Source organism: Monopterus albus, unplaced genomic scaffold (genome assembly GCF_001952655.1).
Source record: "Monopterus albus unplaced genomic scaffold, M_albus_1.0 scaffold270.1, whole genome shotgun sequence".
Classification (NCBI taxonomy): Eukaryota; Metazoa; Chordata; class Actinopteri; order Synbranchiformes; family Synbranchidae; genus Monopterus; species Monopterus albus.
Genome location: NW_018128150.1, coordinates 984,472 through 1,000,261, shown reverse-complemented (window position 1 = coordinate 1,000,261; position 15,790 = coordinate 984,472).

Sequence of the window (15,790 nt, the reverse complement as noted above, 5' to 3'; positions counted from 1 at the left end):
ACCAAATTAAGTGAGAATATTTCCCCCCCCCCCCCCCTTTTTTTTTTCTTTTCCTCTTCCCTCTCTTTCTAATCATTTACCAATCTATTCATTTCATTTATGCTTGTTTTATGAATGTGTTTACATATATATGAGTGTATACATAAGTATGTGAATGGAAAAGTATATGATTGATATTGCTTTATTCTTTTTTTTTTCTTTATTTTATTACTACAGTCATTCCTTTACATTTATACCCTCTCCACTTTCCTAGTTAATTCTATTTTCCCTTAAGTAATGAATATCAGTCTGCATAGAGTTGGATACACACACACACACTACACACTTTCACACACACAACTCAGTATCCTCAATTAATAATCGCTTTGCCTCTTTTGTTAATGTCTGTTGTCTCATGTAGTATGTCATGTGCTTTGTCCTGTAAATGTGTTATTTTGTGTTGCAATAATAAAACAAATATACAGTAGATCTTTACAATTTAGTGATATGCAAAAAAACAAAAACAAAAAGAAAATGAAATTAACCATGAAAGATTATAGAAAGAGCACGAAACCTACACCCAGGGTTAATAAGAGTGGAGCAGTGAAGTGTCCTGTAGACTTGAGTTGGTTTCTGTCCCATCCAGATTGTTGTTGCTGGTCTACAAAGAGAGTACATGTACCACTACCAAGTCTCATGGTAACACAATAGCTTGTGTTGAAGTAAGGCCAACATGTTCCAATTTCTCTTGACTTATAGCATTTTTAATCACTAATTTCACTTGTTTCAGTTTGTTTGTGGGGAATTAACAATTGTTGAATTCAAAAGATAAAATTTAATATTTTCATTTATCCAGTTAATGGTTTATTTATTCATAGAGGTGCTGAGCACTGTTTCTAAACAACACAAATTTCACCTTCTTCTGTGGATGTAATGGAAAAATAAACTAAAACATGTTTTCAATATGAATGTTTCTTATTAAAGCAATGTTTTTCTTTTATGCAGCTAGAATCCATAGAAAATATACGTAATGATTTTATAATTAAAGTTCCTCTTAAGCAGAAAGATTGCTGGGCTAAAACTTCAAAACCCCATTTTTCTATCAAATTTTTGTATATATAAGGTCCATGCTGCAGTAACCTTTTAGTCATTTGTGGCCAGAAAGCATCCTTAGTACAATTTGAGGTATGTATATTTAAGTACAATGCAGAATGCTCAGTGCATCAGAGCCCAGAAATTAACCCTACAGAGAGACTGTAGAGAGTGTTGACACCAGACTATGTTTGAGCTGAAGCAGTTGTGTGAGTAAGACTGGTCCAAGATTCTTCCTGAACGTCATGCACATCTGATGCACAGCTACAGGAAATGCTTGTTTGAGGATAGTGCTGTCTTCAACCAGTTTTTAAGTTGGCACTGCAAATGTTTAAGTGTGCTCAGTAAAGAAGGTAAGGACCCTAATAGCTTTTTTTTTTCTGAGGGTGTGCTAGAACCTGACTCAGTAACTTTTCACAATATTAATGTGCTTCCACTATCATAACCTTACAAGCATTATACCCCGAACTTCTCTCAACCATCATCAAGCATTGCTTCCAGGGTTGACCTGGACTGTCCTGCTTTGTTTTTCCACTGTATTTTCTCTGTTGGCCTATGTTTAAAGGAGAGGGGGGCTGCTCCCCTCTCACACCTGCAGTCAGCTGTGTGTTCACACGTGGTGCATGTAATGCTACTGCTTAAGGTATGAAGACAGACATTTAACTGATCACCGGTGACTGCTCTGTATGCACACCCCCCCTCCCTCCTCACATTCCTGGTACTTGCTTTTAGTACTATCCCCATTGGTGCCAAAATTGAGCTTCCAGAAAACACCTGCAAAGCAGGTGCACCATAGTGGAAACAAACACAGAACCTGTGACAAGCGTTATTCAGTAGGTTCCTATAATAATAACAAAAAAAGCCCTTGTGTGTTTACATGCACAAAATGCTTTTCAGCTGCTTTAAAAGTGTACCATTAGCAGGTAACAATTAACCAAGCCTTGTGTTGCTGTTATTTTTGAATACTTCACATATCTTATAGTTTACACTTCCTTCCTCCTATAGTATATATTCTTACGGATGCTCAGTCACACAGAGTGACACACAAACGCATCTTTTATAGTGTGGGATTAATGTTATTTGATTTCTTTAGCCATTCAGACATCAGCTCAGACCTACACACACCCACGCACTGTGTTTTCATTCCTTGTAGGGACTTTACATTGACTTACATTCATTTCCTGTGGACTTCTTCTAACCTTAATCATAACCACTACTTGCCTAACCCTGAACCTAACCTTAAACCATGTTGCCACTCTAAAATTCAGTGATTTCCTTGGCTGAGTCCCCACAATGTGACTGTGTTAACAGGTTTCGGTCCCTATAATGTAAGTAATACAAAGGCACAGGTCCCTCATTTGAATAAACATAGACACATGCTAGACAACATACAGTACATGCACATAAAAGGCACAGACAGGAGCCTGACAAACCAAGACCTCAAGACTGTGTTCTGAATGGTCACTGGAGGATTTGGAAAGTGTGTGTGGACTGGCACATGGTCAGTGTGTTCTGTTCTCACTGTTCTCATCTAATCAGGGTTTTGCTGTGCTCTTTTTTTTTTTTTTTTTTTTTTTTTTTTTTTTTTTTGTCCTGTTCCAGATTGTTTTCTGTAATCATCATATCCAAAATCTCCCATAGGTGTTAAACTCGGTTGAGATCTGGTGACTGTGAAGGCCACAGCATATGATTCACATCAATTCATACTCATCAAACCGTTTAATGGCCTTTCCTGTGGATGGGGGCATTGTCATTCTGGAAGACACCACTCTTCCTTTGATTTATCACCTGTCTGTAAGTTGTAAAATGAATATGTGGCACATTAAAGGCCTTTGACTATAATTAAAAGCAAAATGAACCCTATAGCCATTGGAGTAATTTTAGGTAGGTATTACAATATAATGAAGCTGCTGATATTGAGTTTACCAGCCAAAGATTGTTCATTAATCTGTCTTGCCAAAATCCAAAAGTCTCCAGGCTGGTTTTAGATCAATGACTCTTGGCCTTGCTTTCACTTCGAATGGCTTGATTTCCTGCACAAGCACAGATATTAAAATGTATGTTATAAGTGTGCAGCAAATCGACTTTTCTTCTTCCTGACAGTGGATAGAGAAGCCGATCAAAAGTGCATCTGGAGTGCACAGGGGCACATTATAACATTTGGACATAAAAGTGCTCAGGGGAGGCAGACTTCTAATTTTTAATCTTTTAGCAGTTTCAATGATAAACCTCTCTGGCAGCAGACTGTGTCAGCTGTAGCTAATTAATGTTATTGGTGTAAATTACTTTTGGCTGTTGTCTGGCGTTCTGCAACCTGGTGTCTTGGCACAAAAATAAAGTAAAAGAAGCATCCTTCTAATATTCAGAGCAAACAGTGTGTTTTTGTACAGTAGTTCAACAAAACCAACAAAGTGATGTCTTCTATTAAACTGATATAGCTGCTGCATGTCAATTTTTGTTGTTTACATGCAGTCAACAATTTTAAATTGATCAGACCTTACAGGCGCACTGATAGCTGAATGGTTATGACACACTGCACCATAGTGTGTGAGCAATGTTGGCAGTTAGAGTCCGACCGCTGACCTTTATTGCAGGTCTCCCCATCTGTCTCCCCCATTTCCTCTCAGTGAGACACTTTAATATACCTAAAAGGCAAAAATCACCCAAAAAGTAAAGTTGGTCACACCTTCTCATTTTGTTGCCATAATGGCCCACACTCTCTACCACATTTATGGTAATAAAAGTATTTGGACTCTTCTAAATAACACTTTGTTAGATTGTGTGTTTACCACATGTGAGGACATCAGATATGCAGAGAGGAAAAGAAAGACACTGATTGAGAGAGAAATGCCACAGACAGTTAAGAGAAAAAACTGCAATCAAACAGTGATTGTATTTGAATTACATCCTAACACAATTCCTTCATTGCTGTGTGTGACTGTGGCTAAAAGCCTGACAGGAGGGAGATTGCTGAGGTGTTATGTTGTCTGCCAGGCAAACTGAGCACAACAGAACAGACTGGACGTCACAGACGACCGTCATTCACACCTTTTTGTCTGATACGGCAGAAGCAACACTTCTAATTGTGTTTTTGTTTTTTGTTTTTTTAACATTAAAACAGCTATTTAGGATTATCACTTTAAGGCTGCTGACAGAAACAGAGTACATGAAGTGATGATGACTGGATGTATGGTAACACCAGGGCTGGACTGGTACAAAATAATTGGCCCTGAGCTGAGCATTAACTGCATTAACTAGACAGGTGTACCAGTGACAAATGATGTGCAAAAAGCAGTAAACAATACCATACTGCTAAAGAGCAAATAGTAATTTAGTCCATTAATGGACTAAATTACTATTGTGTAATGGAGCTTATTTCATTTTATTTCAGTTATACAGATTTGAAGTTTCTAAATACTGGTGATGAATACTGCGTAAGGTTTAAACAGTAAACAGATCACCTTCTTATTTTGTAATAATGTTCGGAAAGGAGTAATAGGTTTTTGTAGGTGATAGGGCAATTAAATCAGTTGTGTACCTGTTTGTTTGTTTAGGGAGTTTGACCTAATGTTTATGCACAACCATGTGAAGGTGCAGCTCAATGGCCAGCAGCACCAGTTTTAAGTTACCTGGTGGAGAGGTAGCCCACAAATGACAATAGTAATCTACACCATGCACTTTATATACTATCTGGCTGAAAATAAACATAAAAAAAACTGTGTTGCCTGTTGTTGGAAACGCAAATGTTTTTGTTCCAGGCTAATATTGTACATAAGCAGACACATTTTGTGCATTTTATCAAGGGAACCCTTAGCCTAATAATTTTAATAATATGATGATACCGTATGGACCCTAGTAAGAGATGACTCCACTGTCTTCTCCAGTTGTTTTGAGCATATTCAGCTCCAAGTTGTTGCAACCACACCACAAGGCCAGCTGTTCAATATCCCGTCTGTAGGCTGACTCGTCACCATGTCAGATGAGACCAATGACCGTTGTGTCATCTATGAAATTCAAGATCTTAACAGAGAGGGTCCCCTGAGGTGGAGTCATTGGTGTAGAGGGAAAACAGTAGTGGGGAGAGCACACATCCATGTGGAGCGCTTGTGCTAATAGTCCAGGTGCTAGATGAGGTTTTCCCCAGCCTCACCTACTACTTCTTGTCTATCAGAAAACTAGTGACCCACTGACTGGTGGGTGCAGGCACAGTGTTATAACAGCATAGCTAAGGGAAGGCTCAGGGTCACCTGATCCAACCCTAACTATAAGCTTTATCAAAAAGGAAAGTCTTAAGTCTAAGCTTAAAGGTAGGGAGGGCATCTGCCTCCCGAACTGAGACTGGAAGCCGGTTCCATAGCTAAAAGCTCTGCCTCCCATTCTACTTCTGTGGACTCTAGAAACCACAAGTAGACCTGCACTGTTTTTTTGTCCCTGGTGGGACAGTTGACATACTGTCTGTATTTGGAGAGTTTGGGGGTGAGATTTGCTCTGTTAAAATTCCCTAGAACAATGAGTTGGGATGTTTCAGTTCCACACTAGTTATCTGTTCGGCCAGGTGCTGGTGTGGGTCTTATATACACTCTGACTGAATGACAAAAATTCTCTGAGAGAATACAATGTTTTGCAGTTGATGGAAAGTCTCTAAATCCATGTTGCAAGTTCATTCTAACACTGTGACATCTTTACACCAACCTTCATTCATGTAGAAGTAGATTCCATCTCCTCTCATTTTCCTGAACAACTCTGTCATGCAATCTGCTCTGTAGACCTGGAACCCCAGTATTTGTATTGCGCTGTCTGAGATGGAGTTGCTGAACCAAGTCTCCACGAAGCATAAAGCAGAATGTGAGAACTCAGTCCAGTTTTCGAGGAGGAGTTCATCCGTTTTGTTGGCTAAAAAGTGGATATTCACGGGAGCAGCATCCAGGTCCCCCTGTTTTCTTCAGGTTCCATAGCAGGCTGCTGCCCCTGAGACCAGAATGTCAACACAACTATTTGCATTATCAAAAATCAGAGACACAGTGTTCGGAATGAGTTGTCTGATGTTTAGTAGATCTTCTCTGGTACAGGTAATCTAGGATGGGTTGCAGAAAACTGAAAATGAGGAAAAACAACAAACACATGAGAGTGCACTACCTAGCCAGCCATACTGACAAAATGATATTACAACCTCTATCTAGGCAAATGCAATATTATAGACTCCTTATATACTCTAAGTCTCAGCAGGTGGACAGGTCTGTCATTCAGGGAATTTTGAACACACAAAGTGACAGTAACAGACTGTGCTGAAGTTTCAGCTGCTGGGTATTCATTATGCAGTATGAAGTAATTTGGCAGCAGTGGATTCTCAATAGGCCACTATGGGTTGCAACTTTAGGCCTTTGATCAGCAGCTGTAGACCAATCACTTTAAAGCTGTACTTGACAATATTTTTATATTAACAGTAGATTGAGCAACAATGTGTAATGTAAAAGGGGCTGTTCAGGATGACAGACCCACAGAGGGACATTTGTAACTTGCATTTCCTGTCGTAAATGCATGTCGATGCTGATAAGCTGAACGATCGTCCTGAAACTGCCTGAAATCAATTGCTGAAACAGCTGAAAGATGAGAAGAAATGGCTGAAGTTCTTTGTTGAAATAGTTGAGAAGAAGTGGCTGAAGTTCTTTGTTGAATAATCTGAAGGATGAGATGCAATAAAGTAGGAATGGCCTTGAAGAGCTGAACATTTTGATACCTGAATGGCTTTTCTGGCTGAAGGTATGCTGAACATTTTGACACCTGAAAGGCATATCTACCTGAAAATATGCTGACGTACAATTTTCCCATCAATTTGAATGGGGGGGTAATTCTGAAATACCTGAAAGTATGCTTAAGTAGAATTTCCCCATTCATTTGAAAGGGGCAAACTTTTCAGAATAAAGCTAAATATTTTAAAAGTGTGATGGTTTGAAAAATTGTTAATAGAAGCATGAATGTCCTTGAAGAGCTGAACATTTTGATACCTGAATGGCTTTTGTAGCTGAAACTATGCTGAACTTATAAAGATGTGAAAATTGTCTCATTCGTCCCCACAAAGTAGGTAAAACGAGCAGATGTGTGTGTGTGTGTGTGTGTGAGTGAGCGAGCGAGAGAGAGAAGTCCCAATTACACCCTGTGGACTACTACAGTGTGGCTATTGAAATGAAACATTGTGAGGATTGCCCTGAAAATGCCTGAAATCAATTGTTTAAAGAGCTGAAGGATGAGAAGATATGGATGAAGTTCATTGTTGAAATAGTTGACAACACAAATATGCCATAGCAATAGTGAACTACATTAAACAGCATACCAAGAACAGCTGTTGTTTCATACAGCTGTGCAAAGACCTGGGATTAGATCATGTTCAGTTGCTGTGCCGTTCAGAAGTTTGCTTGGCTTTCAAGGGGAAAAGTAATGTCATGGTTTTATGAGCTTAAACACGAAATCGCCGCCTTCCTCTCACACAATAACTCCCTGTATACTGAGATGCTCAGTGATAAACTCTGGTTCGTGCTCGTGGCGTATCTTGCTGATGTGATCGAGCACCTCAACGCTTTAAATGTGTCTATGCAAGGGATAGGACACAACATCTTTGAACAGACTGACAAAGTCACTGCCTTCAAAGAGATGTTGAGGTTGTGAATAAATGACGTGACTAAAGACAGACTTGATATGTTTCTTGTTATGGTTAAGCCTGGTGTGAACCCCAGATACAGACACAGAAATGAAAGGAGTGGGAACTAAAGATAGCAGATTAAAGAATAAAATGTAGCGTCAGGTGCACAGTATACAGTGAGGTGTTAGCAGTCAGATGAACAGAAAGACATCGGGCCAGGAATTTACTCAGTCTGTTAAACAAATGGCGTGCCTTCCAGGCTGATGAGCACAACGGATTAGTGGTAGGAGAGATGCATAAAGCAAACTGGCATGAGGAGTAGGAGGCCTGGAACGCCGAATTGCGGGCAGTAACCTTGGGACGAATATGCTGAACTTATTAAGATGTGAATAATTTGCACGTTTTTGTTTTTTCCAAATTGTGTGAAATGGCTAATAAAAATAGGTAATACAGGGTGAATTGGTTTAGTCTTGACTTCTGGTCATGAGTGATAGTGTTGGGGGATGGGAAATTTGTTGATTGTCGATTGCAAAAAAATAAAACAGCGATGGAGAGAAAAAGGTAAAAGCTGTCATGTGCCCAATTTAGGAAAAAGAGAAAAGAAGAAGAGGAGAAATGAGCAAAGGATAAAGGTAGGCAACTACATTCTGTATGATTACGATATCCATGTCATCAGTGAAGGGCTAATGTTAATTTATTGGTATAACGTTAACTCTTACGTTTGTTAGCCTTCTTGCTATGATGCTTGCTATGCTTATACAACAATAATTCGGTCTTTACTCGACACAATATCTAATTTCACCAGAAAAATTATGTTTTGCAACAAAACTGTTACAAGTACAGTTATTATTTGCTTCCATCATTCAGGTTAATGTTGGCCTTTAGTTTTAGTTTGTGTTTTCTGTTTTTAGTGCAGTATAATAATAAGATTTTTTTTAGTGTGATTTGTGTGATGAAGGATTTGTGCTATTTAGAATATTTATTTTATATTTTATTTGTATATTATTCTTATTGTGGTTTTCAAATGTTCTGTTGAAGGATTTGTGCAATTGAGAAAGAAGTTTGTCTTACACTTATATTGTTACAGTAAAACGTCACTCTGCAAAATTTAGTCTTTTTTTTTCCTTTTCGCCCAGAGGGGGGTTCTTGCCCAGGGAGTAATTTAATGTAGAACTGCCACCTGACCACACCAGTACATGCACACTGAGAGACGATGTACCAGAGTCAAATTCCTCGTGTGGCCGACACACCTGGCCAGTAAAGCACTTTTTGATTCTGATTCCTGTTAAAAGTGAATAAAATTGCCGACTACAGTTCACTACTGCACATACAGTGATACAGACTAATGATATTTCACTTTGAAATAGCTCAGTGACTTAAATTTCATATAGTTAAATATTTTTGTCACATTTTGTCCCAGGAATACTACTAAGGGAAAGTTGCATTTCTGATTTGTCTGTATTGTAACATGGGACACAGTGATAATAAATGAAATTACCATAACAATAACGCATTCCTCATTTTGGGATAGTGAACTTTCTTATACTGTCAATACTGAATATTTTCTTGAGGCACATCTCGATTATACCACTAAACTCAGAATGTCACACATTTTACATATCACTTACTGATAGGTGACTCAAGACTGACTAAAGGAAAAGATGATTCACATTTAGAAGCAAACTTGTCGGCCTTGATATAATGATGTTGCTGTGTTTCTCTTTGTACGGAATCTGCTGTAGAACTGCTGCAAGCATTTTAACAACCTGCTGATTTCAATAATGAGTTCATTTGGTGTAACACGTGGAAGTCCAAACACCTCTCATGGCCTTAAGTGAGATCTAAAACATTTCATTTTGAGTTTCTTTTTACAGTGGAAACAGAAAAGTGAGGGGGCCTTATGGGAGCAAAAACAGGAGCACTGCAGAGAACTGGAACTGCTGTGGGTAGAACCCATATGTCAAGGTGTGAAAAGGAATATTACAAAATGTGCCTGCACACAACATTTTAACCACTTTAGACATTGTTTCATATTCTGCTGGTTGTAAAATCTTTAAAATACTTTAGGTTGTGTTTAGGGACATTAAAAAATCAGTTCTGCAGCCTGTGCAGTAACTGATAAGATTTGAGATCATAATGCCATGTAGGATTTTCCCAATGTTAACACATTTACAGCTGGTTTTAAAATCCCATTTGGTGCTGGTATTCAATGTTTTAACATCAGAACATGATTCCTTGCTTAAAGTATTCCCCTGGGTCACAGTACACTGATCATAAAACATACCCTCCTGTGAGGTGCAAATTAATTTTCTCTGTTGACCAGTTACAGTCTGCTTTACAGTATACAATGTAAATAGTGCATCATGTAAAGTATATAATTTGTTGAGCAAATCTTTCACTACAAAACCTACTCTGACTTTTGTTTACACTTTTGCATGAGCTGAAGACACAAAAGGGAGACAAAGTAAGAGAGAGAGTAAAAGTGATTGTGGGAAGAAGAAGGTGGAGGCTGATGCAGAGATATATTTAGCTTGGACAAACTGCACTCATTCTCACTTGTCTCCTCCATTCTGAATTTATTTCCCTCTGGTTTTCTCTCAAGAGCTGACAAGTAGAAACAAATGAGAGACAGACACTGACAGCAACACAGGAGGGGCCCAGATCACATATCAGCTGCATATGGATCTATTATTCACTAAGCCCTTTTAGAGTGTCATAAGTTAAACTTTTTTTTAGTTCTAAATGAGATGTGGCATTTGTGCATGGAAGGTTTTTAATGGGCTGAAATCAAGTATGAGGTAAATTGAAAAATATATGAAAACCATGGAGAACTTAAACCTCTGAAATGTATTTTATTTCCTTTCTGGCCTGGGTCACATGCCAATCCGAAGTGATGTTTCCTTTTGCCAAGGGAATGAGATTATATAACAATATCTGGCACAATTTTTATCTGGCAGCTCAGGAGTAACAGGGCTGTGACATTTTATGGCACTAAATACTCATTGAGAACATCTTAATTCAAACAAAAAAGTCTAAAGCCCCTCAAATGTTCAAACATGAAAGCAATTGATTGGGAGGAAGAAAGGCAGATGGAGATGAATGGAATCAGCAGAGTTGGAAAATTGAATTTTGACTAGCTCAGTGGGACCAATAGGACTACAGCTGCAGAGGGTCATGTTGTACTGAAGTCAGACCAAAGCAGACACTGACACTAATTGGATAAAGTGCATCTGCCAGGATAGCCAGCTGAGTGTGTGTTTGTGGTTGTCTTTGCAGTCCATATTGGGGCAGTAGTTTGCAGCCTTTTCCATTTATAGATTTGGAATAAAAATACAATTGATCCTATACCATGGTCTCACTGTGAGACAGACCCTGAGAGATTTATGAAATAAATTGGCAGTCACACAGACAGGATGAGTAATTCAGAGCCTTGTCTGTGTGATTAATGCTTACCATCAGCCTCTGGCTATTTGCTTTCGAAGCAGAGAAACTGTACTTTCCCAAAAGACTATGTTTAGGATGTGTCTGCCTCACAGGGCAATCAAAACTAGTTAATAATGTCAGGAAAGGTGGGAGAAGGAAAGATGAGCATTCTTTATGTGACAAAGGCTGTGAGCAATATTTGAACCCTTGATCTTGTCTAGTACATGCATAATGCTGCCTTTAAGGCATACTTGGAAGAAAATACTAGGCTCAGCTTCCTCAAGGCCAAGTATAAGCTGTGTGTTGTAGAATTTAGATGGTCACCCCGAATGCCCATTAATGCAGAATTCATTTGCCAGTCAGTCTTTTTAAATGTGCTGAAAACATATTTTCTCCCAAAGTTAGAACCACATGGGCTGTTTTGCATCTGAGGTTTTTGTATTTAGTTTTCGTCCTTTTTTCAGTCATTTCAAATAAAGAGTTGCAATCAGATTAACAACACCAAGGCAATAACAACAGGAGGAGGATGGCTTTGAATAATATTACGGTGAGAACAATCACAGCCAGCCATTCAAATATAACAGGGTTTATTATACAATTAAATAATCAACCATACAGTCTATACTCTTTAGGTGTAACCAACACAAGCCACAAATGGTAAATCCACTGGATGGTGATGCTACTTATGTGTGTGTGTGTTTTTGTATGGTTAACATTTTAAGGTCATTTTATATCATATGAGTTTTATATCATAGGAGTGAAGTCTTTCTTATCAGTCTTCATTTTCTGACACGAAGGTTGTTTGAAGGTTACAACCTGGTTAGAAGTAGGTTTAGGTTAGAGTTGGTTTTTGAATTATTTCGGTTGAGGTAAGGGGCTACAGGATGTGTAATATAACTGCCTCCTCACCCAAAAATAAATACAGTACATGTGGATGTGTGGAGGGAATTAGCATGAGCGCGTGTGAGTGAGCTAGACAAAGGATTATGAGCACAAAGTTAAAGAGAAGTTTCCAACTTGGCCTCTGAGTAAATCTTTCTTACAAATTCCGTACTAACATCCCAATGTGGGAGTGTGGTTATATATAGCATGATCGTAGAGAAAAAAGTGAGAAAGCAGGAAAAATATGAATTCAAATCAACATTACTTATTTTATTAACCCAAAGGAAAATTTCAATGTTGCAGCAGCTACTTAGCATTAATCACACACAAAACATGCAAGATAGAAAAAAGTACAATTAGAAAGCCAGATTATGTACAATAATTAAAATAAACTAAAAAAGATATAAAAAATACTGTATAAAACCACAGGGTGACAATACATACTAATAATATGGAAACAAAGTTGACTAATATATATTGAATATGCACTTTACAGTAATAGCAATATCTACTTGGCCTACACTAATGTACATTCTATGTATTACTAATAGCTGTGCAGTGCGTAGTATATAACAATAAAGTCTAGTTACCAAAACGACATGGTTTTGAGTTGAATCAATAAAAATGGGAAAAACAAGACACTTCTCACTTTAACTGTGAAAAACATTTAATCAAAATGTGAAGCTGTTTTCTTAACAGCTAGCTCATTCATTTATTAGATACTCTGACAATAAATCCTTTAAATCATTATATTCTGTCTTTTTCTTTGACCTCAAGCCAGCTGAAACAAGACACTGCAGTCATTTGTATCCACCAGCATTATTGATTTTGTTTATTGCATTGTTACGATTCCTCATAAAGTTTAAAAATATTACCAACACAGACAGGCCTATGTAGAATGCAAGCAAACACCACAGATGGTACAATAATTTAAACTTTCAAAATCAGAAATCCTCTGTGAGGCCATTGAATTCCTCCAACAGAGGAGATTGGATGAGGTGGGGGTGGTATGGAAAAAGGGAGAGTGGAAAGTTTGTGATGTCTACCTCTAGGCTGCAGAGAGGGAGAGGATCGACACTATGACTCAGACAGACAGGGAGAGACGAGGTGTGTGAGAGGACTGAAAGACACAGGAGTGCAAGGAGTCTGAATCCTGAAGGAGAAGAAACTGCAGAACAGACTGAAATTCTCAAGACTTTAACAGTTTGGTGAACACTTTTTTGCATTGCAGTGCCAATGAATAAGAACATGGCCTAAATGTGGACAGGATGAGAGGCAGAGGACCAGGCAGGTAGGAGAACAATGAAGTATCAGAAAGAAAGCAGATTGAAACAGGTGAGAGGAGTAATAGCCAGTGGGAAAGAGATGTGAACAGGGGTTGAGTCAAGTACTGGGGGGTAGGAGAGAGAGCTAGAGATACAGTATAAGGTGAAGACTTGCATTAAATTCATTGTAATGAGATTCCTGTGAGGCCGTGTGCAATATCATCTGCTGGTGATGCATTCTGAGAGAGAGTGAAAGAGAATATCTGAAACTTTCTTCCACCCTCAACTTTCTAACACCCAGCTAACAAATGACTGTCTGAGCTTCTGAAACACAAAAGTATAAGTCATCTGTACTGCCTACATGTTTTTAAGAAATAAAGTAACATTTTAATTTGCTTCAGCCTTTTTTTTAGGTTAACCTTTCAGAATCCTTAGACATTCTAGTGTTTGTAATTTACAACCATTCTAACCACTACAGCGTACACTAGTGTGTAACCACCAGGCCACGATTCTTATTCCAAAGCAAACAAACACTGCTAGGTTATACTGTGATTTTGGCATTGGTGTACTACTATAGTACTATATAGTGCACCAGTTTCAAAATTGTACTGTAGTGCAACACAGTTACAATTCTGTCCATTATGGCTTTTATGCCACCTGTTTTTAGAAGTTCAGGATTAGCTGTTAAGAAAGTATAAATAAAGCTTGCATGAAATTTTTTAATTTAAATCCAAATCCACAGGGAAAAAATACTTCTAGCAGCGATGGCAGCCATGGTCACTCGCGCTGTCTTGTGTTTGTTGTTTCTTTGTTTTCTTGGTCTTTTGCAACTCATTCCGGATTATTTTTTTACCAGAGAAGAACTGTTAAATATCGGACAACTCACACCGACCTACCTTCCTTCGATTTTCGTGAATGAAGAATACTGTATGGACATTCTGATAAGACACAACGGCAATATACGGGACCTCGAAAAAACACCGCCGTGGAAAGTGGATGGGCGCCTTGGTGCGGTTATGACAGAAGGGAAGACGGACCCCACTCCCATCTATCCACCTAGCAAATTTCCGCTCCCTGGTCAACAAAATGGATGAAATTATTCTTGTCAACAGGACTAACTCTGACTTTGCACACTCTGCTGCTTTGTGCTTCACGGAGACCTGCCTGAGCAAATTGATCGCGGACAGTGCGATACAAGTACCGGACTTCCAGGTGTTCAGAGCGGATCGCGTAAAAGGAGCTGTCCGGGAAAACGAGAGGAGGTGGAATCTGTCTCTAATAAATGACGGTTGGTGCACAATGTCACAGTGCTACAGAGGGCATGTAACGCAGACCTAGAGACTCTTGTTATCAATTGCAAACCTTTTTACTCTCCCTGTGTTTTTAACTATTTCATCCTAATGGGAATGTACATAAAACCACAAGCCAACGGTAGCGCGCTACGTCTCCTGGCAGAACAGATAACTAGCCTGGAGCTAGAACTTCCCAACTCTCCACTCATCGTTCTAGGGGACTTTAACAGAGCAAATCTCACCCACAAACTGCCCAAATACAGACAGCACGTTACCTGTCCCACCAGGAACAAAGGAACACCTGACCACTGCTACACAACAATAAAAGATGCCTATCACTCTGTCCCCTGCGCAGCCCTTGGACTCTCAGATCACTGTATGGTCCATCTTATTCCAACCTACAGGCAGAAACTAAAAGCTGCGAAGCCTGTGGTCAAAACAGTGAAGAACTGGACTGACGAGGCTAAGTCAGAGTTATAGGCTTGCTTTGACTGCACAAACTGGAGTGTATTTGAGACTGTAGCTATAGACCTGGACGAACTCACTGACACTGTCACATTTTATATCAGTTTTTGTGAGGATGTGTCCGTGCCCAAAAAGTCCTTCTGCACATACAACAACAACAAGCTGTGGTTTACAGCCAAACTCAAGCAGCTTCGTCATGCCAAAGAGGAGGCTTACAGAAGTGGGGACAGGACTCTGTTAGGTATTTTTTTAGTCAGATAGAAATTGGTTAGATACTTGCTGTATTAGAAATGTTTAGTGGAGACAGGACGTCTAGGTAGGCTGTTAAATGCTTAGTCATTCTCATGAGTTTTTAGCAGGGTGCATATGGTCAAGGATAACTAGATACAGTGCCTTGCGAAAGTATTCGGCCCCCTTGAGCTTTGCGACCTTTTGCCACATTTCAGGCTTCAAACATAAAGATATAAAACTGTAATTTTTTGTGAAGAATCAACAACAAGTGGGACACAATCATGAAGTGGAACGAAATTTATTGGATATTTCAAACTTTTTTAACAAATAAAAAACTGAAAAATTGGGCATGCAAAATTATTCAGCCCCTTTACTTTCAGTGCAGCAAACTCTCTCCAGAAGTTCAGTGAGGATCTCTGAATGATCCAATGTTGACCTAAATGACAAAGGATGATAAATAGAATCCACCTGTGTGGAATCAAGTCTCCATATAAATGCACCTGCACTGTGATAGTCTCAGAGGT